A 14,455-nucleotide genomic window follows, 5' to 3' on the forward strand; every position below is an offset into this window, starting at 1 on the left:
TTGCTTCAGTTGCTTGGTGAATACATGGCGTCTTTCCCTATGATATGCTCATTAAACTGCTCTCTGTTAACGGAAGTTTTACAGATGCTCTTTACGTTGAAGAACTTAGACGGGCAAGAGCTCTAGCGGACTTGATGACATCTCAATATTCTGCCAAACAGTTGCAGTTTTCAGGCAATCCGCGATCATGGTGTGGAATCCATAATATTATAAAAGGAGAAGCCATTTGTAATTGTCTTTACCTTTCGGTTGATGATGAAGATGCACGGATTTGGATTCTCAAAACAAGCGGAGAGATTCGTTTCCGAAGAAAAAGATTGGATTCAGATCGTTTTGGAAAATGCCGGGTCAGTTCCCGACCTGAAAGTGTTTTTTTCGGAAAGTTTCCTCCACTTTGGCATTCTACCTAGAGATGTTTGCGAAGATTGCTCTTTAAATGACGAACGTGTTCCAACATCATCTGATGATGTCAACCGATCGCCTTTAACACACAATAATATGGAAAAAAATCTTCGTTTGTGCTACGAAATAATCGTCGCTCCCGTGGCCGATTTATTGAAAGAGCCTAAAATTATCATTGTCCCTGATAGCTGCATGTACCAAGTGCCATTTGCAGCCTTCATTGAAGAAGGAGGACGATATTTGTTTGAAAACTTCAGGATCCGTATCGTTCCTTCTTTGACCACCCTCAAGCTTATTAAGGACAGTCCTCCAAACTACCACAGTCAAAGTGGGGCTCTCATAGTGGGTGAACCTGAGGTGAGGAAAGTGATTTACAAGGGGCAACCAATCTTCCTCGAGCCATTACCAGGTGCAAGAAAAGAAGCTGAGATGATTGGAAAAATGCTTGGCGTCCCCCCATTGGTAGGAAGACATGCAACAAAGGAGGCGGTTATTGAACAGATGAAGTCAGTTGCGCTGATAAATTTTGCTGCTCACGGATATGCCGAGAGAGGAGAAATTGCACTTTGCCCTGTTCGTACCACTAATGACATTCCACAAGAAGAAGAATATCTCTTGACGATGGCTGACGTGTCAAAAGTTCAACTTAAAGCTAAACTGGTTGTTCTAAGTTGCTGTCACACTGGACGCGAAGAGACTAAAGTCGAAGGAGTCATTGGAATCGCTCGGGCGTTCTTGGGATCCGGTGCTCGCTCGGTGTTAGTGGCGCGGTGGGCCTTGAACGACGAATCGACAGAACAGTTCATGAATCGTTTCTACGAATTCTTGTTTCGTGGTGAAAGTGCCAGCGAGTCTCTTCACGAGGTCCGAAAGTGGATGAGAAATAACGGCTTTCCTGAAGTGGAGAAATGGGCTCCGTTCATGCTGATTGGAGATAATATCACATTGAGGGAGGTTTTAAGAAAATGAGTCAAGTTTGTATTTAAAAAATCGCAATGAAAATGACACCTGGGATGGGAATCTACTGAGGCCTAAATGCACTGTTTATAACATGTCAGAAGGAACCAGAATTTAGGTGTGAAATCACCTACGTTGGAAGAAGTCAGGAGGAATCTCACGTTTTTTCTTTTTTTTATTGTGCTTTTCCATCGCGTGTGAGGAGTGTAAAGGGAGACATTGAAGTGCATTTTCTTAAGCTCGGAGGATTTGAAAAAGCCACAAGGGCACAAAAGCAAAATTCAGTGGTCCTCTCACACATCTAACCTCGTTTATTTCATGCAAAGAATGTGAGCTCGTTATGGTAAAGGGAGGATTTGCGCTGTATCCCATATAGTTCCGCCATGTATTTTATTATTGTTGAAAAGACGAAGGAGCCAAAGGAAGACTGGCTTAATAACGACAGGCAATGAGTTACTGATAGGCATTAACTTCAAGGCGAGCTTCTCCAAGTAAATTATCTCAAATTCTGCGTGGAAACTCCTTGCCAAAGGCCTCTACAGTATCCGAAGTTAACAGCGACTAAACCTGTCGTAGCTGCATAAATTCTTTGAACAAACTTATTGAATTAAACAATTAATTGATTGAGGAAGTAATTCAAAATTAGCACCTTTGCTCAGGTTGTAAATATTATCTCACAGGAAAGAAGACATAACCTCCAACGCTCACAACTGATTTGCAAATCCTGTTTCCTGAACAAAGCTGACTCTCAGTGAAGACCCCAATCTTTGCCTCTACCATATGAAACGGGACATTTCGTGTGATATAACAGAAGGATTTTTTCAGTTAAGCAGTTATAAAATAGAATTTTGGGCTTTCTCCTTAGCAGACGGGCACGCTTGTCGTTTTGATGTCAGGAGAAATCTTTGTGAGAGGACCTTCATTGTAAATATATACAGCCAAGGAAATAATTAACATTTGAATAATCTAAAAAGGTTTTCATTGTGATTTATGAGCCAGATAACCTTCTTTAGCCTTTCTTTTAAAGAAAACAGTTGGTCATATAGATATTGAGTATAATAAAAATTCTTTGGAGGTTTTACAGTTATACTTACATTTAGTAAAGAAGAAGCCTTTAAGGTTGGAACGAATTGGAATTGATTCGTCGAAAAAGGGATCTTTCATTTATTCAGCAAGTCATTGCAGAATTTTAGAACAGTTCAGAAGTTAACCTCATCTGTAAATCAATGTTGGGGCCAAAAATGCAATTTTTTTCAACTGCCATTCTTTCTTTTGATCGCACTCGAGCAGATTTGCGATATCTTAAATGAAAGACAGTCATTGTAGACCCCTTTGTAGGAGTAATTACAATAGGGAAGCTGATCCCAGCTATACATATCAAAAAAGGGGAGAGAGATTTAATAAGAATATTTCATTATCAAATTCAAATTTTGTTCAACAGGTCACTGGACCATTGTAATCGGTTAGATTTGAGTTTCCGTTATCTTGAATAAAAGCAAGTCATTGTAGACCTCGTAGAAGGACTAGTTTAATAAAGGAAGCTGACCCCAACTATATATCAAACAAGCGGACAGAAGTTTGATTAGAATATTCAATAGCCCTTATCGCATTTACGCCCACTGTACGAGAGCTCAGCGGACTTTGAAGTTTCGAAACGAGGCTATTGGGTCACACAGGTAAAACTTTCAAGTAAAATTGAAGCAAACGGCTACGTTTGGAGGCATTTTTATTCATTTTCTTAAGGATACAGCGTGTTCTCGTCATGGTTAGACATTGTATTGCGTACGGCTGCAACAGTCTATTCAGTGAATCAGCAACTGACGAGATCCACAAGATTAGGATCGAAACCGCGGTCTTGCCAAACACGTTCAACTATCAAACTAGAGGCGAACAAAACGCACATAAAAAACCTCTCAAATAAAGAACTTACAAACGACCAGATTAATTTACTGGCAAAAGGGCTTAAATTCATTCCAACACCCGCTACAAAACAAAAACAGATCAGACAACAACTATTGTGTGACTGTGATCAGTTCGCGAGGAGAATGCGTCTGATTTACATATTCCGAGGGGAGGACAAAAAATCCCATCCCTGCCACGTCAAATCTACATGGATACCACCAATACAAAAATCAATAGCCCTTGAAAGCTATCCAGAAGAGGTTAATAGTGACCTTTCAGAAACAGAAATTACAGAGCCAAAAGATAATTTGCTTCCGGCCGAACGCAAGGTGCTGAGGGCCTTGAAACGTGACTCTGAGTTAAACCTCAAATAGGCCAGCAAAGGAACAACAACCGTAGTCATGAACAAACGGGACAAAATTTCGCCGTTCCTTTCCGAAATGACAGCCATTCTTCAATCTTCCTTTCGTGATTCCAGGACAATTACCACTAAGAATTTTAACCTTTTCCTTGGCAGAAAAAAACGTAGATTCCAGAGTTATATGGTTAGACATGGAGTGTTTCTGGTGCTTCTCGAGAAACGTTGACCCGATAGCCTCGTCCTGAAACTGTAACTCCACGGACCCTTTGCATTGTAGACACAAGTGCGATAATTAACAATTATTCCACGAGCGCGCGTTGGATATGAGATGATAGATAGCCAACGAGGCGCGTATCACCGAGTTGGCTATAATCATCTCATATCCAACAAGCGCGAGTGGAATAATTGTTTTATTAAAAAGGTTAAATTAAATTATTAAATTTCATTAAATTTTATCCATTTTTAGCTCCCTTTTAATTTTAAGCTGACACGTACGCTTGCCATATTTGTAGATTATGGTATATTGGTTGATATACCACAATGGCTAAGGCAATAAAAAGTCTTGAATTACATTATCCAATGATCTAGTTTTTAATAAGGGCTATTATCAAATACAAGTTTTGTTTATGAACGTGTCAATGGACCATTCGTTTTGATTGTAATCGGTCATATCTGAATTTCTTATACCTTAAATAAAAGCCATGCTACCTCCACATAATTTTTTTGGTATTAATTTGGCTTTGTAGGAGTTAAGAAGAGATAGTTCGAGAAGCAAAGTCGTGTATTTCGTGGTACATACCAACCCAATTGCAAAAATGAAAAACAGGGCTGCAGTATTTTATTGTTCACACGAAAACTATGTTACAAGCGGTAATGATTTTAAGCACTGAACCACCAACACTCAAAGAGCAAAAGGGGAGCTGATGCTGGCAACTGAGTATTGACACTTCTTGGAATTGGCATTAGATTGATCTGTTGCGTGAACGTGATAAACCAGAAACGGCTCGTAACGGGAATTTTCCCAGAACTAAGATAAAACGTGAATTCTCCGTGTTCGCGTGCGCTATGTATATTAAAAAACCCTGTTTTTCGCGCTCAAACCCTTTATGATAACCTGCTCTGTCACATCATGATCTTACAGGAATAACCTCTCAAGATTCCAACGAAATCCTTCCTTGTCTAATAAACACATAAACTAAGAATAGCTTCAATTCGGAAAGAAGACATTGTCAAGAAAGTGCTGTCAGAGCATTTCAAAGGTTCTAACAAAATTCAGCAAGGGAAAGCAAATTCGTAATATCTGTTGCATGACCTTTGACACAATAAACCGGAAGCTGAGTCATTTTCACCCGACGGGAATTTTAGTAATAATAATAATAATAACTTAATATTTATATTGCGCAAATTAACATGTGGATATGATCAAATGCGCATCAAAACACTTTTCGGAGGACTTTGGCAAGACTGCATCAGCAGTTTACAAACAATCGAAGGAAACTTATTTTTGAAGATGCCCCCTCCCCCCCAATTCCCAGTAAACAGGCCAAACCACATCACAGTAATCTCATGAGTGGGTTCTTTAATGTCCCCTGCCTAACCAAATTAACTAATTAATAGATGCAGGAGACGGGACCTACGGTATATTCGTCTTTATCCGAGAAGACTAGAATGTCTATCCATTTCTCATTAAAGAAAGGTAGCGCATTCTCCTCAGTTATTTTAAGACCTTGAGTGTTGGTCCGGCCGGGGCTCCAACCATCGACCTCGACCTCCCGCACAACAGTCCAGCGCTCTAACCAATTGAGCTAACCGGGAGGCAGTTATTTTCTCTGAAGTAAGGGTAGAAAGGTTCAATTAATAATTTATGACAAACACTTTCTTCGAATAACAACTTTTTCCCTAACTACTGGGTCACATTTACTACAAGTTGAGGACATCTACTTGGGTTCTATTTACCATCGTCTGTTTTGTTTTGCTCGTTTCTGAACCAGACGAGAGTTCCGGTTTCCTTCGCAGAGCCCTAAAGAAGGTAGAAAAAGCTATGAGAAAAGTCGTCTTCAAACCAATGGAAAAAGTATTCAAGGAGGTGGTCGAAAAACCAATTAAGCCTGTGCTGAGAGCTGTAGGACTGAAAAAGGTTCGCAAGACATATTGAGAGTTCCAAAAAGAGGTGGTTCATTCTCGACTGACTTTCACTCAAGATTCCTACCGAGTTGACAAAATCAACCCTTGCCCTGACGGACAACATGATATTGTGAAAACAGAGCATATGCATCCAGTCGAGATTCACTTTGAAGGCAATGTGGTGGTGTTACAGGACAGTTATTGCCGAAAATGTGGACAGCATTTCTTCAACACTAAACATAAGGATGAACTGTAAACGCCAGAGTGAACTTTAAACTAGCGGGACATTTGTACGCGTACAAACCTAGAATGAAATGTTTATTATTTCTTTATTTCCTAAGTGCTGGATATTGTTCATTAAATGTCATTTAGAAATAAGTAGCAACATCTGTTAGTTGAAAAAAATATTTATTTTAATCTATATTTTCTGACAACTCGTTCTTGCAATTAATTATAATTTGTAGACATTCTAGTTCGTTAACTTTCTCGTAACGAACTTTGGAAGTGATTCTTAAAAAAAGGATCGTTTTTTATTCAGCTAGTAATTGTAGACTTTTAGAATACTTAAGAAGTTAACCTCATCTATATATCAATCATGGGGCCAAAATGCTACTAGAATATTCGATTATCAATCACCTATGTTGTTTAACAGGTCACTTAACCATTTTTCTTATTGTAATCGGTCTGAGTTTCCGGTATCTTCAATAAAAGCTATTCATTGTGGATCTCACTGTAGATGGGTTACAGTAAGGAAGCTGACCCCAGCTCTATGAAAAGGAATGGGCCAGAAATTCAATTATTTTTTTATTATTCGATTATCAAATACACATTTTGTTTAACAGGTCACTGGACCATTCATTTTAATTGTCATCAGTCACATTTGAATTTCTTTACATCCTAAATAAAAGCACCTGTTACCACATGTTAGTTTTAGTTTTTAATTTCGCTTTATAGGGGGCCGTTTACCCGAGAAATAGTTTTGGTGATGCTGTCTATTTTTGTGGAATAAATCAGTCCAACTAGTATAGGTAATAACACGATTTCGAGTGCATTATGCACTTTGTCCTGTCGAATTACTTATGGGATCCATGTCGGTTCGTTCATCACAACCAGAACAGGGGAGGCAATTGTTATTGACGTCTGCATCAGGACTTGTTGAGGACCAATTTGTGCAGCTGATTCTTCATAATGCATCGTTGACATATGTTTTTACAATAGGTAGGAAATCAAAAACTGCTGATAAAAGAAACATCCCAAACGCTGCTTGTGGAATGGAAGTATCTTTTCTCTAGACACCTCATTGAGTTCTGATACAATCTGAATTCCTGAAAGAACATAACCATTTACAGAAGACCACTCTCTCCTGGTGCGAGATGTTTTTACATTTCTAGAAAGGTTTCAGTTAGTGCAAGACTGTAATAGTGACAAGTTAAGTAACAAACAAGAGCTGGCGAATATAAGCTGTGAGCTGGCAAGTGATCAAATTGTTTAACCTGCAGGCGTGAGAATCATCCCAAGGTGCAAAATACTGTGGTACTAAATGTTGTTTCCTAGTTTCCTTGCTAATTGTACGATCACCGAAAGCACAAGAACAATCCTGTTTGTAGTAAATTAAGGTGCAATCGAAGTTGCAGCAATTAAAGTTTATCTGTGCAACGTTTCTCGTCACATACTTACATTAAAGTTGTGATTTTCTGGCCTTATTGCTTTTACGCAAACTGTGTCGCTAAGAGGCCAGAGTGTTTGACCGAACTCAACAATTTGAATGCCTGGTTCGTAACCTAAATCGATTTCAGCTAGATCGAGTAGCATTCCGAGAGGAAGTACACTATCCAGGGAATAAATTTATGATCTAAAACTTACCACAAAAAATGTTCAAAACTCTTCAAATGCAAACTTTACCATGAGAAGAACACAACAAAGCAAGGCAATGTTTCTGTTTTCTGTAGCTTCCCAAAACTGGAGAAAACTAACTTTTAAACCTTCTGAATGTTCTCAAAAAGGAATTGATCACATTCAGGTTGAATTTGCATCTTGATAGAGAAATTTAATCCAGAGAATATGAACTGTATATTCTATTTTTGTTATTGTGCGGCATTACAATAAACGAGCCGGTTTAAAAAAAAAATAATTAGCACAAAAAGAAAAGAAAAACATTAAGGTCATGTGACGCATTCTAGGTCAGCAAGATCCTCAAAGCGGAGAACACGGTAAGTACTGTCTGTTCAGTTTTTCCGATATTATAGAAATTTTACAAGTCGATCATGCATCAGTTTTGATTCGTTTAGAAACGTCTTAGGCTAGAGAGCCTATTAGCCAACAAATTGTTGATATTCACGGTGTGGTCGCTCAAATAAAATTGCGAAAGTAAGTCAGTGGCATCAAGCAAATCGAAAGTGAAGATCCAGAGAATCTGATATATCCTGGTGATATCTGGCTACATACTTCAAAATTGTCTTAAATCCAAGACTTGAAAAATCATATCTGCTTGGGCTTAACTTCTTTCAGTAAATCAGATATCTCCGAATCGGGGTGAGTTGATTTCGAGCGAACTCTAAGCCAGAGATGGCTTTTATAATGATAATAAAATTATTTTGTATATACCACACTGGTGAATAGTACCATTTCGCGCGCTGATTGGCTTATCCGGAAGTGTTTAGCAGGTACTATTCACCCTCCGAGGAGCCGAAGAGACAATTTCGCGTCAAAAGTTTAATTTCCGTCCATTTTTAGTCGCCTTGGAAAACTCACTCAGCTGTAAACAAATAGATATGTCAACGGCAGTCCAATTGATATGGACCTTCAGAAATTATACCGGAATGCCTCTATCGACTTCCGAAGTAATGCTGCGACATTGAAATATAACTCGACTTTTCTCCGAGGGAGTTTCGATCAATACTGGTCGCAGTCAACACATGTGTAACCGAGTCAGAGCTCTTTGAAAGACTTAAGGTGTAACTGTGAGTGAAGACGCTAAATGCAATCGTTTTTCCGCGATCATCTTTCGCGGTCGTTGTGGAATATTCCTCGCCATTCCCTAGTATATTTTTTTTCTAACAAAGCGTCCTGGCCACAGTCGTTCTTAAATACGATTTGAAGCCTTCACTCTTTTCACTGCGTGCTGTTAGTATTTATATAAGCTCAACTGAATGAGTAACCAGCGAATTAATTTTTTATAGGGGAAAGCGAAGCGTTGTTTTCGTGACTGGCCATTTGTTGACTTTTCTGGTGGTTTTTTCATTCCATCTGTTAGGCATAGGTTAAAACCAGGACTGGACTCTGGACTGGACTGGACCCTGGACCCTGGACCCTGGACTCTGGACTCTGGACTCTGGACTCTGGACTCTGGACTCTAATTTTACTTTTACTGTAATCAGTATTGACAAAATTACGAACAACTATGCGCATCACTATGCGATTAATTTAGTCAATTAATCGACCGGTTTCGTCTTCGAGTGAGACTTCATCAGGATAAACTACAAATTAAGTTTGGGTGTAAACAACAAAACGAGTTTGACTAATGGTCGTGGGTCGTGGGTCGTGGGTACAAGTCGTGGGTCGTGGGTGTGGGTGTGGGTGTGGGTAAAAGTCGTGGGTGTGGTTAATACTTAATAATAAAAAGAACCGTTTCAAATATTAAATATAATAATACATAACTTTTATACAACCCTGTCATTCATTAATTTAACTATTCTTTCTTCTAGTTATTTTATTTTGTTTATTCAATTTACCCTACTTTACGTCTATTTTTATCTGTTATCTCACCGTCAATGAAATTAGTTTCAGTTTCGCGACGCATTCCGAGATCTTGTTTGATAATAGAGGAAAGAGAGATAAATCTTGTAATTACACACTGTATACACGTTTTTCGAGCTGTGCGGTCTGCGGTCTGCGGTCTGCGTTCTGCGTTTTCGAGGTCTGTGTTAACGAGACACCCGAGCTGCTTTGTACGATTGTACCAAAAATGATTTCATATAGTAGAAGTACTATAACGTTAAAATTGCGACAGCGCTCGTGATTTCTATATTTGCGGCTAAAGTCAGGGGCCAAGGAACAGAAATTCCGAGATCTCGTCTGACAACATCAATGACAAAAGAATGATAGATAAATCTGGTAATTACACACTGTATACACAAAGAAAAACTGATTGTGCACAAGTCGACTGACTCAAAAGGCACACACATAACCTCTGCCAGACTGGTAACTCGACAGTGGAGGATCGTAAACGCGATATCAGCTGTTGTCACACTATAGGGTTTTGTCTTAGGGAAACTCAAATTTGCAAGTGTGACCGATTTTTCCCTAAGTAAATTAGCTCGGGAAAGTTTTATCGTCTGGGGCTTGAAAACCGCAAGAGAACAAAAGAATGTCCTGTGGATTTCCCTTGACAACAACCCTAAAAAGCAGAAAAAGGGAAAAATCAAATCCCAGAGTAGCCGACCAATGGACGCTCGTCAGCGATCGCGCTGGTGACAGATCCGGAATTATCGTGTTGTGAAACTAATTTAATGTAATTACAAGATTTATCTCTCTTCCCGTCGCGAAACTGAAACTAATTTCATTGACAGTGAGATAACAGATAAAAATAGACGTAAAGTAGGGTAAATTGAATAAACAAAATAAAATAACTAGAAGAAAGAACAGTTAAATTAATGAATGACAGGGTTGTATAAAATTTATGTATTATTATATTTAATATTTTAAATGGTTATTTTTATTATCAAGTATTAACCACACCCACGACTCTTACCCACACCCACACCCACGACCCACGACTTCTACCCACGACCCACCACCCACGACCATTAGTCAAACTCCAACAAAACACCCGCAAGTATTTTCGCACAGGATATGATAACATTTTCTGCTAATAGGTGGTTTTTTAAGGTGTTTTAGGGGCTCACGTTTTTAACCTTAAATTCAAAACCTTGTAGAAAACTACTTTTTGCGAAATCGAAATGAGCTATGTGCTCACATAGATATTTCTATCAAGGAAATGAAAAGCAAACCTGTGCGACTTTGAAAGGACATTGCCATTTATACCATTTAACAATGTCACATTTCATTAAAAAAAAACCGTGTAGACCGTATACATCTCGTATATAGTAACGAGTACCGAAACTCATCTTTTTTCCAGCACTTCGAGCAGTTACGGTAACCGGAATTGTTTCATCGAGTTTTCACAAGCAATGACAAATTTATCAGTTTTTTAAGCTAGTAAAACCGCTGGTAAAACCGCATACATAGATTAACACTATGATTGTCAAACAAACCGATGTCACAGGAAATTAGTGGCCACGAATCATTGAAGAATGTGTAAAACAAAACTAGAACTTTGTCAAGTTAACTAAAATTATCTTACCACTCCGGACTTACGTATCTGGGTCTGCATATCCGTTGCCGATAAAAGTCGTCTGTAGAACCAGCGTGTGCAGAGTTTCCTTCTAACGTAATTGAGAAGTTTTGCGAAACGTACGAGTTCCTTGAGAGTACAGCTGAGAGTAAAATGGAACGTAGAGGCTACACCAGTTTAATCTGTGGAAGAGGTGAGTTCTTGAAGCCCTAACTTCTTCCTTGTGCATATTTTTACTTCTTACTTTCAAGTAACTGTTTCCTTCGTTTTCAGGGTCAGGGTCAGGGTCGGAATCTTCGGACACAGAACTAGAGCAGGTCAGGTATGTGCATTTTTACACTGGATCGAAAAACGTACGAAAAAAAAGGTAAGGCGGCCGATCTCGAAGAAATGTAGTTAGAATGCGAATTATACACGGAGTATTTCACTCAAAATACTTCTGAATTGTAAAATGCATTTTTGGTAAGGTGAATTTTTCTAGCTGCCACTTGGCCACTTGAATCCTACAATTATACTACGTTGTTGTTGATTAAACTCGTCTATTTTACGTTTTTTTGTATTATTTTCCCAATCAAGAGGGAAACTCGTAACCGCCCCAAAAATTATTACAACGTGGCGGTTTCTATTCTCAAAGCTTGCCTGCGACCCCATCCGCCGTTTTCAGTCCGTTTTCATTCTCCTTCCAGACCTTTCCTTTGACGCAAACATACTGAGTTATTTGCAGTCTGAATAGATTACTACATTCTGCTTTAATAAATCGAACATGTATCAGTCGCACATATTGTTTTCGAGCTTGATTGTATTTACCACGTTGAACAACACAGAATTTACGTACATTGTAATGAGTGTTCCTTTTTAGCCTTTGCCCTTATATTGTCGTATGTAACCATAAGTATTTTTAATTTAGCTCTACAAGTTGCTCAGGTGAGGGCAATGGGAAAGATGGTGACGATTCATCGTCTGATGAAAGCTGTCAGGTATTCTTAATTAAATTCTTACAATTCTTATAAGCACGCACTAAATTTCCAAAACACTTCCCATCCTTCTGTAAAAATAAATAGTTAATAATTAGTACATTAGAGTTCTCTTGCCACAGTCCTGGCTCACTCAAAGCAATTTAGCTCACACGTAACAAAATCGATGTAGATGATCAATTTCATCTGATGAAAAGAAAATTCCATTATAGGGTGAAAGTGAAATAGATGACTGCAGTCTACAATATTGGAACGATAATCGTTGCTACCAGTGTATGAAATGGGTCGACGAATTGGCATAACCACAGAAGAAGCCGTTGATATTCTTTTGAGCTCAGACATCCCAAGTTCAAAAGTATCACGGGATGTACCCACGTCAATATCAAAGAATTTGCTTTTTGTTGTCCATTTGGAGGCACCGCATGTGAAAACTGTGAAGAACCTACTTGCCGATGACATGGGTGCCTGGCATGGAACGGGGACAAAGACATTTTTCTTCAAGCAGGCCAGCAAAAAGAAACCGCTGACCAAAGTCACAGAGGAAATGTTTGGAGCCGCTAATGTATTCAAGTGCTCGCGGTCGTTTTACCGCAATCAGAGTGACCCAGAGTTACTTAGAATACTCATACATCTAAGAGGTACGTACCCTCATGGTCTTTATATCTCGGCCACCAAATACAACTAACTGTTAGGTCGAATTCCAAAATTCAGGTAACCTGAAACATTAAGAAGTTGTCAGACGAAGTTCGCGAAACTAGGTGCTACCATCGGACATTTTCGGAACCCTTCAGGAAACCTTATAAATTAGTTTGTTGAAGTCGGACGTTTTGCGATAAAGTGAACGCGTTGTACAGTAACAGGGATTGGTATTAGTCTCGTACAATCACAATCGAGTAGTTTTTAAATAATATTTTGTTTAACTAAACGTTACGAAGATCCCATTTGATGAGGAAATGCAACTTTTTTTTTATTTAGGCAGCGACGGAAAAGAACACAGTATGGCCTTGGTTCAATATGTTTTCGACAATGTGGAGCGCCAAGTAAAAGTTCAACCCCATGGAAACAGCAAGAGCCAAAAGCTATTTTATCGCACGTCATATACAACAAAGCAGCGACTTGAACAACTCTCAGAAACTCATTCTCCCAAGGAACTTTTCCACCAGAGTCTTGAACAAAGTGGTGGCATCCTCCAATTAAGATCTGCTGGTGGGCATGCACGAGATATAAAACAAATAAAAAACATAAAGTTGAAAATAAACAATTTTTAAAAATCGAGTTTCCAGATGGGAAAGTTGAAAAAGCAACAAAACGAAGGTGACGAATTCGTGGAGCTGCTACAAATGTTGAAGGAAGATGCGAGAGATATAGACAATGCCTTTATTAGAAAAGTAGAAAATTCATCTGATCCTTGCGTGGTACTTGCTTCACAACAGCAGTTGAGAGACATTGAACGATTCTGCACTAATCCTGCCTATTTTGTGTCCTTGGTGTTGACGCAACTTTTAACTTCGGAAAATATTACGTCTCGCTTACGACGTACCGGCACCTGCTCCTTAGGACAAAGGAAGATTGTCACCCAGTACGAATTGTACCTGTACTTTTGCACCATAGAAAGGATCCTGGCAGTTATTATGAGTTGTCATCGACAATGATTAAGCTACATGCACCGATTCAAAACGTTCTTGTATATGGAACCGACGGCGAGAAGGCCCTTGCAGAAGGATTTGGACGGCCGCTCCCTTATGCGTTGCACCTCATGTGCGACATCCACATGAAGGACAACATTTGCTCAAAATTGGCCGAGCTGGGAATACCAGCTGTCGTCGCTGAAGAGTTTCGAATGGATATTTTTGGAAAAAATATCGGGACCAATAGACAGCCCGGATTAATTGATTGTTTTACACCTGGCGAGTTCGATGAGAAAATGCAGTCATTAAAGGAGTCCTGGGAGAGACGCCATGCCCAAGGCAAACGTTTCTTGGATTATTTCTTGAAGTATAAGGCAGACCCGATTAAACAAACGATGACGGCAGAAGTTCGTTCCATGGCGGGCCTTGGCTTCCCACCAGGCGTCTATGATCAAAATGGTAACGAGTGCATGAACTCGGTTCTTCAAAGAGAAAAGGCAAGAAGTGGTAAGAAGCGATTGTCACTACCTGCTTGCGTCCGACTTATACGACAAACCGTAAAGCGACAGCGAACGGAGGAGGAACTGGCTTTGATAGGTACAGGAGAGTTGAAAGTTGATGCCATGTATGACGATATCAAAGTCCCAGAGATAGTGTTCTATCGGAAATCTGTCAAACAGAAACAGGCGCTTCTAAAGAAATTTTACAATCAGGAAGTAAGATCTACTGATGACGTGTTGCCAGGCACTGGGGA

The 14,455-nt window shown here is 39.3% G+C and overlaps 1 protein-coding gene, 1 long non-coding RNA gene and 1 other non-coding gene across 3 annotated transcripts in view; all 3 read left to right on the forward strand.

The window, feature by feature from the left end:
* Positions 1 to 14,455, forward strand: part of LOC148729544 (uncharacterized) — a 60,918-nt gene that overhangs the window by 33,025 nt on the left and 13,438 nt on the right. The window lies entirely within an intron of this gene.
* On the forward strand, positions 5,152 to 7,445 carry LOC148729548 (uncharacterized). Its single transcript, XR_015988944.1, has 2 exons — positions 5,152 to 6,774; positions 6,965 to 7,445. It is a non-coding gene; the product is annotated as an uncharacterized LOC148729548 (long non-coding RNA).
* LOC111343073 (uncharacterized) overlaps positions 11,253 to 14,455 on the forward strand; it is a 6,258-nt gene continuing 3,055 nt past the window's right edge. The window contains exons 1-5 of the transcript XR_016002433.1: positions 11,253 to 11,292; positions 11,373 to 11,421; positions 12,007 to 12,076; positions 12,286 to 12,711; positions 13,049 to 14,455. The exon at positions 13,049 to 14,455 is cut by the window's right edge and continues 583 nt beyond it. This is a non-coding gene — a transcript (uncharacterized LOC111343073). The remainder of the gene's footprint in view (positions 11,293 to 11,372; positions 11,422 to 12,006; positions 12,077 to 12,285; positions 12,712 to 13,048) is intronic.

The sequence above is a fragment of the Stylophora pistillata genome, chromosome 6, assembly GCF_964205215.1.
Source record: "Stylophora pistillata chromosome 6, jaStyPist1.2, whole genome shotgun sequence".
NCBI lineage: Eukaryota > Metazoa > Cnidaria > Anthozoa > Scleractinia > Pocilloporidae > Stylophora > Stylophora pistillata.